The following is a 13,070-nucleotide window of genomic DNA, read 5'->3' on the forward strand; positions in this document are numbered from 1 at the left end:
CACTCAGAGAGATTATATAGCTCATGTAGCCTGCACAGAATGCTGTAAGGAATCAGAGAGAGGGACTGGAAAGTGGAGATACTATTATAATGGGAATAAATCACGCCACACTCTGGGGCTTGAAAATGAAACCTGACATGGGCCATAAATCTTCAGGAATGTAAATAAAGCAGGACCAGAAATTAGATATTAGAACTTCAATATCCGATGACACCAACTCTAAAATGCTTATAGTTTTATCTAAGGAGCAAAATATTATACAAATAACTAACATGTTCCAAGAAAGAGGAAGATGGAGAAAGGGTAAAAAAAAAAATATGAGGAAAAAGAAAAAGATTTGGAGAGCGCAAAGATTAATGCAAGCAGTAGACAGCATGAGAAGCGAGAGAGAGAGAGAAAGAGACAGGGATTATGAGTACTTTTCTTTTGCAGCCTCATCACAAACAAATAAGCCGATCGTCAAGACCCAGCCAGGCAATTAATATTCAAGGAATTAGTTTTCTTTTTAAAAAGGAGGGGAGAGGAGATTTAGATTCTTTTCCTCCCTTTGCTGCACGAGGATCCTTTTTGCGAGCTTATGCTTTAAACAGCTTGAAATCACTTTGACAGCCTGCTCTATCTCATGGAATACACACACACACGCAAACACACACTACAGGGAATTTTAATTTTCAACCTGTGAAATTGTAATTGCCTCCCGTGCAAGAGGCAAAGGATTGTGGGAAGGCAAACTCCCATGTATCAGCTCTGACAGTACGACTTCTTTATTTGATCGTCATTATCTATTTATTGGTAAGTTTAAGTTTTGAAGTAGTTTTTATCTCTTATTTTCCTGCTCCCCTTTCGCCTCTGTTTTTTCTTCCACTCTCGCACTTTCCTGCGCTCAGATCTGTTTCACAGCGCTGAGGCGAGCCTGGCAGAGCTGACATTAAATTAACTGGAGCTGTCAACGACAGGAGGAGGGTGGCTAGGGAAAAGAAGAGAAAATGAAAAGAGCAGGGAGGAGAGGACGAAACATGAGGAGGAAATGAACAAAAGAGAAAGAAGAGTGATAAAGAGAGAAAAAGAGCAAAAGGTGAACCCCCACCCCCACACCCACATGACAGGAAAATGTGACGAAAATGTCTTCAGGGAACTTGAATGCCATTATTGTTTTTCCTTTTCTGTTCATTTTGTAGTTCTGACTCCTCTTGCTGCGAGGCTGCCCTGCGAATGACTTCTCAACTCCGTATGTGTGATTGTTGTTTTGCAGACCGCCTGCCTTGCAAACTGTCAGCAAAAGCTATGTTCAGCTCAGAAAGAAAAAAATAACTTCAAAATATGGCATGAAAGCCTTGCACATGCATGTAATTAGCTGTGATATTAAGTCATTTTCAACCTGTCAGTGCTCTTCTCCCTCAACCCAGACACTCGCACTATGAGGTGAAGAGGTGCCTATTAAATAACAACTCCCTTTTATCAGTGAAAGTCCTTTAGATGTATGAATATGTTTGGATATGATTTGAGTTTGTCTTCTGCTATATGTGCACCGAATGGGGAATGGAGGACAGGTGAGTTTACCTACTTTTTTCACCAGTGAATGTCCATAACATCAGTTCAGTTCTATTGTATCGGTACAGTGCCAATTCACAATAACAGTTGCATCAATGTGCCTTATATTTATATTCTAAGGCAAAGACCCTACAACAATCCCAAAAAGCACAATAATAATGGACTGCATTTATATAGCGCTTTTCGAGACCCTCAAAGGGCTTCACAATTCCACTATTCATTCACTCTCACATTCACACACTGGCAAGCTAAAGTTGTAGCCACAGCTGCCCTGGGGCAGACTGACAGAAGCGAGGCTGCCATATTGCGCCATTGGCCCCTCTGGCCATCACCAGTAGGCGGTAGGTGAAGTGTCTTGCCCAAAGACACAACGATCGAGACTGTCTAACCCGGGGCTCGAACCGGCAACCTTCCAATTACAAGACAAACTGCCAACTCTTGAGCCACGATCGCCCTGAACTACGATCGCCCTGAACTACGAACGCCCTACACAACCTAGTAGCAACCATTTGGCAACAGTGGGAAGCAGAGATGAGTGAGAGATATGACAGAGGGAGAAAAGCAAAAAAAAAACCTAATGAGGTGAAAAGGGGGATGATATATAATTTTAAAAAGTAAGGCAGAAGAGAGAGGCTGCCCTATTGTAGTTATTTTTAATATACCAGAGTAGTTTTCAGTATCCTTATTCACCTTTTGCTGGATGATGGTTATTGCTCTCAGTTCATCTGTGTGGGGAAACATTTTTTAGCTCCTGTCCCTTCTTTATTTAGGCAGTTTTTGCCTCATGCAAACAAAAGTTTTCACCGGCGGGTGGGTGGAGCTTCTGAGCCTGAACTGATCTCCGCTCAGATTGTTTCACGGCTTGGCAGGGCAAACTGTGGGGGTGTAGGGAAGGAGGACCCAGGCGTGGAGCTCTGTGTGCTTAGCAGTGCGTTTATTTACAGTGATGGAAAAACATGACAATAAATCCCCGTGCTCTACCGACTCCTGTGACGTGTCCTCTTCCCAGTGCTAATACTCCTGTCTCCGCTTCTCCGTGATGAGCACCCCGTGCTCGCTGTCCTCTCGTCTCCCCGCTACTCCTGGGGACATAAGAGAGAAGCAGCAGTCAGACACACAATAATGCAGCAGACTTAAACTAGGAACTGGTCGAGAGACTAACGTGAAGCCACGCAATGATCCAGCGTCGGAGAGAGCTCCACCACACTCTCAAGTACCTCCTCCGACGAGGCCTGATCAGCTGCAGGTGTGTCACGGTCTTCAGGTGTGGCCAATCACCTCCCAGGGCCACACCCACCAGGCCTGAAGATGCCTGTAAACGAGTGCTTACAGCACACCTGCATCCACACACATATATCTACAAGCAGGGAGAACGAGGGACAGCAATACCAAAAATACATATATTATAATACAAGTTCATTACTGGTCAGGGTCCCTGGGTCACTCAGACCCAGATACCCTGACAGATTGACTTGATACAGAGCCGAGAGTGATAAAAGACTTTGCATTTAGAGCGGCCTGAAGGGATGTTTCACACAGAAATGCGGAGAAAGTTTCTGGTCTGTCAGTGAGGGTGAAAGCATGCAGCCTGTTCTACAGTGACCACTTGAGTCATAGCCTGGAGGATGTGTGGAGAAACCCACCATGGCTGGATCTCTGGACCTTTATATCGATCTACAGTGTATAAGTTTTTTTTCTGGTATTGGTTTATTCAAGTAAATTTTCTTTTTCCAATCGGTTTGAGAAGAGTTTAATTTCTTCATGTAAATGTAATTCAATTTCATGTAAATTTAATTGGTCAGACTGGGCTGAGTTCTTGACCTCACCAATATTTGTTCTGACACTTTGTCCACTATGCAAGTTGAAACAGCAGTAAATAGACTAATATGTACACTTATTCAGGTAAAGCCATCTTCATGATCGCTTAGCACAGACCTGCCCAAAGTGTGGGGCCCGCCCCCTGGGGGGGCGCGGTATGAAAAGGGGGGGAAAAAAACCAAAACGCTTGGACACTGCTAGCACGGGGCGCCCACAGAAACGCAAGAGATGAAGCATCGCTGAATATGTTTCCAAACCAACTTCATTTTAAGCCAAAGACTAGAAAATATGGTGAAGCATATCTTCCTTTTGACTTCACCTGCACAAGTGCCAAGGTAGGTCTCTGCAACAGAATTAGTTTTCCCTGCATCGGGAGCAGCGCTGGGCTCTTCAAATCACTGACAAACAGTATCCCACATTCTTGATTTTTAGTTCACAAACACTTGTTGTAATGACTATCTACTCCTGACATTTTGGAGATGTTAGCTCTTTATACAGTAAAGTTACAGTGGGATACAAATAATATCAGTCTGATCCTGCCACGATTTGTTCCCCCAGTTCAAATCATGGACAAACAGTATCCTACAGCTGTTTATGTTTTTAAACCCATTTTGCACAGAGAGGCATTTTTGAAAAATGTATTGATAGCAATGTTGAATACTACACAGAAAAAAAACAACTACATGTAAAATAATTACACCGTGACGCCTCTGCCTTTCTAAATGGAGGGACAGGAACTGCATATGTATATGTAAGCATGTAAAACCTGAAGATAGAGACAAAATACTGTTAATCTGACTATCTGCCATTCTGCAATTCATCTCATGTAAACAATAACATGGCGCACAGCGTGACGTGAATAAAGGCGCATACCTTTGATGTTGCGTGACGAACTGTATTCCTCGTCCACACGTAAACGCAAAAACTGAGTTTTAAAACAATCTCCGTTTTCGGTGATTCGAAACGCTGTTTACGTGTGAACGAAAGGTCCAAACTCATAGAAACAGCTGCGTTTTCAAAAATACCCGTGTAGGTGTGGACGTAGCGTAAAAGAGTTAGTAGTTTATTTTATTACCACCTGTAATTTATTGCAGATTACTTGTATTTGCTTAATTGTTTACATTCTGCAAAAAAGATCAATAAGGATGATAAATAAAGCTACTTCAAGAGAACCATCAAATCCACTTTTTATCAAATTAAATATTCTCAAATTTAAAGATTTGGTTGACCTCAGAACTGCGCAAACAATGTACAAAGCAGCGAATAAATCTTTGCCCCACTACATTCAGAACTTGTTCCAAATAAGACCAAATACTCATGACCTGAGAGGGATCCTTATGTTCAGCAAGCCAGTAGTAAGGACAAATGTACAATGTCAGAGGAGTTAGTGTGTGGAACACCTCTACAGATGAAATCAAGACAAGTACATCAATACAAAAGTTCACACGATTGTTCAAAAATAATAAATTGTATGAATATATGAAATCTTCCTCTCAGTGACTGAGTTGTCTCATTGTGTCCTCATTTTTTATAGATCAAGGTCTGAGTAACCCAACCTTAAGTGTTCATTAAGGTGTTTGTCACATAGATAGAAAATAAGCTCAGAGGTTAAGCAGCTGTTATAGACAGAGTGATTCGTTTATGTAAAAATGTAGTTTGTTGTTGTTCTGGTTTACGTGCTGAAAATGGTTTTATTTGTGTATGTTCAATGTGTTAGACTTGTACATAGTTAACCATATATGATCAAATAATGTTGAATCCTGGATATGGATTTGTAAGCAATGAAATTTGAAATAAGGGGGTAGGAGCAAGAAAAGTGTAAACTTCATCCTACTCCTTTTCGAGCACACGCGTTCTGTAGACATAGATATATACATGAAAACTTGATGATTTTTAATCTTTTTTTTTCTGTTGTTATTTCAATTATATTTGCATGTTCGAAATAAAATTATATCTATCTATCTACTAAATGTGGGTGTGCATGGATGGAGGATGTGTGAGTGCAAGGGGGGGCGTGACATTTTTCTTGTAAAACAAAGGGGGGCCCAGCAAAAAAAGTTTGGGAACCACTGGCTTAGCAGATATGATATATCTACATATCTCTACTCTTAAAAAACACCCTTAATTCAGCATTCTTCTTTCACACATGTGAGAATATTGCCAATAAACATTAACAATGTAGTTATGTAAATGAGCATTGTTTCATGCGCGGACAACGCCGCAGGAACATTTCACCATGGCAACAAACCAGCCCTCAGGAGTCTCAGGCAATGTACAGTTATTTCCATGACAACATCATTAAAAGTTTCTTGGAAGCCAAGTGAAGTACTCTAATCAAACATTAGCAAGAGGAAAACAGCCACGAGACCTCAAGGTGATCTCTCTGTTTTTCTCTTCTGTTTTTTTCTTTTTTCAAATTCCTGTTTAAAAAGATATTATGCACGTTCCTGCTGTTTGATGAAAAGTATTCAACTCAGACGGTTCATTAAACTAAAACCTGCTAAATGTGGCACATTACCGCAATTAGCAAAGTTTCTCGGAGTTACTTTTTTGACCCTTCCCACGGTAAAAGTGAGTTGTAAGCTTGCCAAGATCTACAGCGTAGCTCTTATCTGAGCAAACTTACCTGAGTGAAGTGCTCTCTCTCTCTCAGAAGAAGAAAAAAAAAAGCAGCTATGAGCAGTCCAGCAGTTCAATGAGAAGCTTTTCATTAAGTATCCAGAAGCCGGAACAAGTTGAACATAAATGACATCATGAACTCCTAAATAGACTTCATTTTGACAGGGCTTTTGTGTGGAGAGATTTTATTTCATCGACAAGATTTCACGACTATGCAGACAAGTTCACGATGACTGCATAGTGTGTGAATGGGTGGATGACTGGATATGTAAAGCGCTTTGGGGTCCTTAGGGACTAGTAAAGCGCTATATAAATACAGGCCATTTACCATTTACCATTTAACAAAAATCTTCTCTTTTTTTTTTAGTTTCAGACAGATAAACTAAATGATTTTATCCACTTCCTGTTGTGCAAACAGCACACACTTGGCATGTTTAGGGACATTAAAACTGTCTCCAAACTAATAACAGCTTTTAACACCAAGTAATACTGCGGCGCTGCCGTGTCTCTGTGTGCTTATTAAAGTGCTTTCAAGAACAATGAAAGTGTGGAGCTAAAATATTGACTTTGGTCTCCCGTCCCACTGGTGATTACAAACACCCTTAACCGTTCAAAGTCAAAGATGTATGTAGGTCCATCAAACACGAAGACACAAAACCAGAGACACACAAAGAAACACACTGAATCAGAACTGGCAAACCACCAAGACGCTCAATAGAGCCAATCTCTCGCTCACACGCCAGGCTGTGAATTCCCAGTTTGCTTTGCAGCGACAATGGGGTGTGTGTGCAAGTCTGCGTCTGTGCGTGAGTGCAGATAAAAACGCCACAATCACTGAATGCAGGCACAAGGGCCACCAAACTAAATGCTTGGACGGAGCTGGCATGAGGACCCATGTACACACACATATATATGATTAGGAATGGATATGCTTGCCAAGACAGTTTCCCCTCTGTTCCAGAAGGCACTAAGGTGCTTAAGCACTCAGCCTATATGGAAAGGCAGAGTGTGACAGAAAGAAGGGGTAGGGTGGGAGGTGAAGAAGACAAAGCAACAAAGCAAGTTGGTCACCAAAATTGCAAAAATTAATTGGTTACACCCATGTGGGCTTTCATTCATACTCAACAATTGCACTTGGGTCTAGTTGGAGCAAATTAAGCCAGTTTTAGGTGAAATATCCATCAGTGCAAATATTTCCATTCATTATCACAATCCGTCCTTGTCCTTACTCAATTAATAGCCGGAGTACTGGTTTAATTCCCTGTAGCTCAAGTCTGATATGGCTTCAGTGTGCTTCTTTACAACATGCGTTTACGATGTCGGTGCATGCAGTGCGTGCAGAAATGTGCGCAAAATTTGGAAGGTGGTGAGGAAAAGAAGGATTTTTCCAACCTTGTTTCCAAAGAAGGTCACGGCGGCAGCTGGAAATTAGTGCAGCGCTGCACGCACATTAGCGGATATTGTTTCAGCCAGGCCTCAGTTGTAAGGTAATGTCAATCACTGCTCTTACTGTGTATCTGCCCCGGGGCCAAGTAGACCACCCTCCCTCCAGACACACACGCAAGCGCTCACAAATCGCAGTATTTTCATATTTCTTTTTGTGGGCTCGTCATCCTGCGTCAATTAGAATCAGCGCTGTAATAAATGGTGCGTGAAAGGCTTTGATGGTGTAAATATTTTATTTGCACCTTCAGCGCTGTTGTCCGTGTAATCTCGCTGCTGCAGCTTTGACTGGCATGGAGGAAAGATGCTGGTTAAAATTCTGAGCTAAAACACACGGGGAGAGAAAATGATACTTTTAATGAAACCGTTGTGAAGCATGCTGAATGACAGCATGGTAAATTGACTGTGCTAAATTGGGCTTAACCTGACATATATCAACATGGGATTTATGTCAGGTTTTTTCATTCTCTGTACTTTAATGACTGCTTTCCTGCAGGAAAGCGGAACAAACATTAACAAGAGTGGTATCAGGTAAAGTCTAAAAAAAGCAAAAACCTTGCTTTCTAAATTGTATTTGTTTGCTTTCATGTATTGAAAATTGAAACAGTCGAAATATCCATTAATCAAAAGAATCATTTACATTCAGATAAGCTCGAGCAGAGGCTACTGCATACATAATCCTAGAGATGGATGCAGAAAAATGGTGAGAAATTTACTTCATTAGATGAGAATGAAAAGGTCATTGCCTGAGATTGTGGCTAATAAGAATCTCCGTCAGCCGGTGGCTGATGTCAAGACCCTCTGTATTAACCAACAATTCACACTAGTTATTGCTATCAAAGTGTATATAGTCTAATTTTGACATGCATTTATTTAAACAGAACTCATCTTCTGTGAAATTGAAGTTTAATCTGAAATTAATTGTATTCTTACGAACTTTTGATCAGCTCAGTGGAAAGGGTACCTGGAAAGCCAGAAGAGAAGACTAGCTAGTGCATGTCATTCTACAGCACTATTAGAGTTACCGGATCATGGGCGCTCAGGACACACAGATCCAGTCAAAGAAAAGAGCTTGGATGGAATAGCAGAACTCAGAGGGTAAAAAATTCACATTTGCAACAAGGCTTTTGGAGTATTGATTTTACTTAGAATTTTAGCCCTGGGAGAGAGGAAGCAGGTGGGGGCAGGTGAGCGGAGACTGGAGAACAGAGGTGTGGCTGGTACAGTTAGCCGAGAGCAAAGTGGACAGCGGAGAGGGCAGGTTTTATCCGGTGAGAGTAGAAGGTGGATGGTGGGGTGAGGCAGAACTGGTGGCTGGAGGAGAAGAAGAAATTGAGATGGAAAAATGGATAGCTTAGAGGTCAAAAAGAGCACAAGGAGAAGAAGACGATAACTTTATAGTTACAGGTGTGGTGTGGTGTGGTGTAGTGCAGACCTGAACAATCCAGTAGGGAACGATAAAGAGAGCCAGGGGTTAAATACTGCTAAGTCTTGATGAGCTGATGAATCTCAAGTGTGGCTGTTTAATTGGCCAGAGATGCAGGAATGTGGAAACACACCTAGATAGAGGGAGCGAGAGAAAGGGAAAGAGGGGGCAACACGAACATTAGGAAACGAGAGAAAGGTCAAACGGAGGCAACAACAACAGCAATGAGAGAGAGAAGCATAGTAACCAGGGGGCTGTGCAGTGATTAAGCATTCAAAATGATTTTAAAAATGATTTACATTCTACATTCTTGGTGCATGTGTTTCATTTTTATTAACTTCTAATTAGAATTCATCCGATTCTTGTGTCACATGGTATGTACAGTAATTTGAACGAGTTCTGGGCAGCATTGTTGTGTGGCTGTTAGAACCGTTACCTGAAAGCAAGAAGGTCTTGAGTTTAACGCCAACATCTTTCCATGTGAAGTTTGGATGTTCACTCTGGCTTCCTCCCACAGTCCAAATATATGAAGTTAGTGGAGTTAGGTTAATTGGTGCTTCTAAACGGACCATAGGTATGAGTGTGAGTGGTTGTGTGTCTCTCTGTGCAAGCCCTGCCACAGTGTGTACTCTGTTGGGATAGGCTCAAGCCCCCTGCTGGAAGAGAATGGATGGATGGACTTTTAGGAATTGAAAGGGCAAGTAGCTGCCAGGTACACTCAAATCAAATGCACTTGATTTAACTGATCATCAGTAAGTGTGAGCACATCTATAAAATCAGATGTTTTTGCAGTTTGCTGGTCTGGAGCTTTCAGGTACGCCTAAATAAAATTCTACAATCTTACCAGGAGTGAATTTCTGAGCATATTCACCCCAACAACAGTCCATGCAAGGCTTGGAAACAACAAAAATACCATAAATACATCTCACACCCTATGGGCCACAGTTAGCATGTTAAATGTTAAAGTTTGTGGCGGCATAACTAGAAGATGATTCAAGCACTGTTTATTTGGAAGGGTTGCCATGCTTCTTCTCTCTAAAAAAAACAACAAAACATGGCTGCACAGCTTAAATGTGCAAAGTTGACTCTGAACAAACCACAAGGCTTTATTTTGGACAGAACAAACTACAGATGTTTGGCAACAATGCACTGCAACACCTTAGGCAAAAACCAAACACAGCACATCAGCACAAGCAGCTCACACCAACTGTGAAGCATGGTGGTGGAGTGGTGATGATACGACCTGGGCACTTTGCATTCTTCAATGAACTTCAATGTATGCCAAAGTATTCTAGTCAAATGTGAAGCCATTTATTCACATGCAAAACCTTATCCCAAGCATAGCAGCAACAGAATAGCTTAAACAGAACAGAATCAAGATTTTTACTGCCCTACTTTCAGTTAATGTATTTTGTTTTGCACTATGCATATTTTATATGCCATTAGGTCATTTATTGTGAAAATTCTCATGTAGGAACTATTGTACTGCATGTTGGTTCCACTGGTGCACCTGAGGGAGATGCACGCCCATGTTGATGTGTGAGCATGGCAAGTTGAAGCAAGAGAAGCCAATTTAATTCAGAGAAAGTTGTTTCTTAAAAGTATCTGTAAAGTGCTCATTTCTGCCTCAAAGCATGGGTCAGCCAGCGAGGTATGTTTGTATGTTATATAGATCATTTTATGTCTTTATTTCACTCGTCTTACTATTTCCTTGGATCGTAGTTTGTGATCAAGGTGAAGCTGTAACAACCTCGAGACCTTACAACTAACATTAAAGCCAACTTCATGCCATCAGTAAAAGAACTCTTTATTGACTTTAAGAAGAGGTAGAAGTGATAAAGATACTGAGTGGTCCAGTTAAACTCCAGCCTGAAATGCTGTGCAGAGCAAAGAAGTAAAGAAGAATGGGCCAAAATGTCCCCAGAACCATGTGACAGATGACATATTCATACAGAAAACAATCCGGTCGTTAAGTCTGATGTCACTAGCCGTGTCTGGGCCTAAACTCCGCTGCAGGTCCATATATCAAACGATCACTATGGCATCACAGAGTTGAAAAACTGTCTAAAGTCTTTCATAATATGATCAGCGTTCTCCTCTACCAGGTGTAACAATTGAGTTTAACATCCAGGCATCCATGAAAACGGAATTTATAACATTTAACGGAGTTAGAAGTTAGCAGGAAGTTAGCTCGCTAGCTTCTATCTAAATATAATATAGCATCACCTGACTGTGGGGTCAGGACATGCTATATGTGACTGCACTGTCGAGCGCAGATCCACTCAGCGCAAGCTAGCAAGACAAAAGCTAAGCTCGTTGCAACATGGCAAAATGAACCTCCCCCACCCTCATTCGGATCTGGCCTTTGGAACTATTTTGGTCTTCATGTGAAGTATGACCCTGAAGATAAGCGCGTCATGGACACATGTAAAACAGTATGTCGGATATGCCACACAATGCTCAATTACATGGGTGGGAACTACTGCGTTAGCGCAGTTTGCCCGTTTTATATATATACATATATATACACACACACATATATACTAGGGGTGCAACGATATTCGTATCAATATTGAACCGTTCGATACAGTGCTTTCGGTTCGGTACGCATATGTATCGAACAATACAACATTTGTAATTTATTTTATCAACTTTCCTTCTGACGATGCTGTCTGTGTTGAGCGCTCAGTGAATCTGCGTTCGACTACTCCGCCTAGGCTGCACTGTCAAGCGCAGATCCACTGAGCGCTCAACACAGACAGCATAGTCAGAAGGAAGAGCACAGGGCAAGCTAGCAAGACAGAAGTTAAGCTCTCCTTGCAACATGGACCTCCCCCACCCTCATTCAGATCTGGTGTTTGGAATTATTTTGGTTGTCATGTGACGTATGACCCTGAAGGTAAGCGAGTCATGGACTAAAGTAAAACAGTATGTTGGATGTGCCATGCAATGCTCAATTACATGGGTGGGAACTAGTGTGTTAGCGCAGTTAGCTTGTTAACGTGTTGGCCGTCTAGCCCCATGCACGGGGCGATCGGCGGTAGCTCGTTAACGGAGATTTGCCGTGTTGTGGCGTTAAGGTCATTTCAACGAGATTAACCTGAAAGCACTAGTGGGAACACAACGAATATGACTGCACATTTACGCCGACATCATCCTAGTGCAAAGACAAAAACAACAAGCATGCTACTAACTTTAGCCGAGTCATTTAGACAGCTGTTAGCACATGATTCTCCTTATGCTGCTGAGAATATAGCCCAGAAGAAGCGGATAGTATAGCTTTTATTTTGGAAAGAGACATTTCTCTGTAATAAACTCTCTTTTCCAAAGATGAGTGATTCCTCAATCAGATACAGGGCTCGCAATATCGCTAGCCCGACGTCCTGGGGCTAGCGATTTTTTCAGTCGGGCTACCAAAATCTATCTCTTCCCTGCCCGTCGGGCTATTGTAGGAAGGAAAAATATATGTCAATGCTTTTGCATTCTTTCAGAAATGTAGCTGGGTAATTATGTCATTGGCATCGGTGAGCCACTCGCGTTTGAATTTGCGCTTGTTTTTTTGCTTTCACTTTGCAATCGTGCGAACTGTGTATAGAGAGCGACAGCACTGATCTGTGAGTGATGATAATTTGTGCACCAATTCCTCTGACATCGTCTTATTAATCGTTAGCTTACTATGCAAACATGACAAGTGAAATCTCCCGCAGCTTAAACATGTGAGAGGTTGATCGCGCAGAGAATCGCTGAGCTTATGTGAGTGCGTGTGTAAAAGCAGCAGGATATATATTTTAGTTCTGCTGAGCCAAATAAGACAGGTCAGGGTGAAGAAGTGACAGCCAAAGAAAAGCTTACCACAAAACGGAGAAGTTATGACAAATCAGACTATAAGGCAAAAAGAAAGTGCAGCTTTATGGTTTCATGGACAAAAGAATTTCTGTGGCTGCAATATGACGAGCTAAATAACCAGGGCTGCACATAAGTGGTCCGCAGGTGCGCATTCGCTGTCAAAATAAAAAACACGCACAAGGGTTAGGGTTAAATTTAAAAACTGTACTTTTGAGTTAAAATATATATTTATAATTTTAATAAATGACAAATTAAAAAGGCATGAACATTTTTTTTGTATCGAAAAAATATCGAACCGTGACACCAAAGTATCGAACCGAACCGAACCGTGAATTTTGTGTATCGTTGCACCCCTAATATATACATA

Source organism: Diplotaxodon limnothrissa, linkage group LG11 (assembly GCF_057381915.1).
Source record: "Diplotaxodon limnothrissa isolate DT_005_m linkage group LG11, D_limnothrissa_male_GT1.1, whole genome shotgun sequence".
NCBI classification, from domain to species: Eukaryota; Metazoa; Chordata; class Actinopteri; order Cichliformes; family Cichlidae; genus Diplotaxodon; species Diplotaxodon limnothrissa.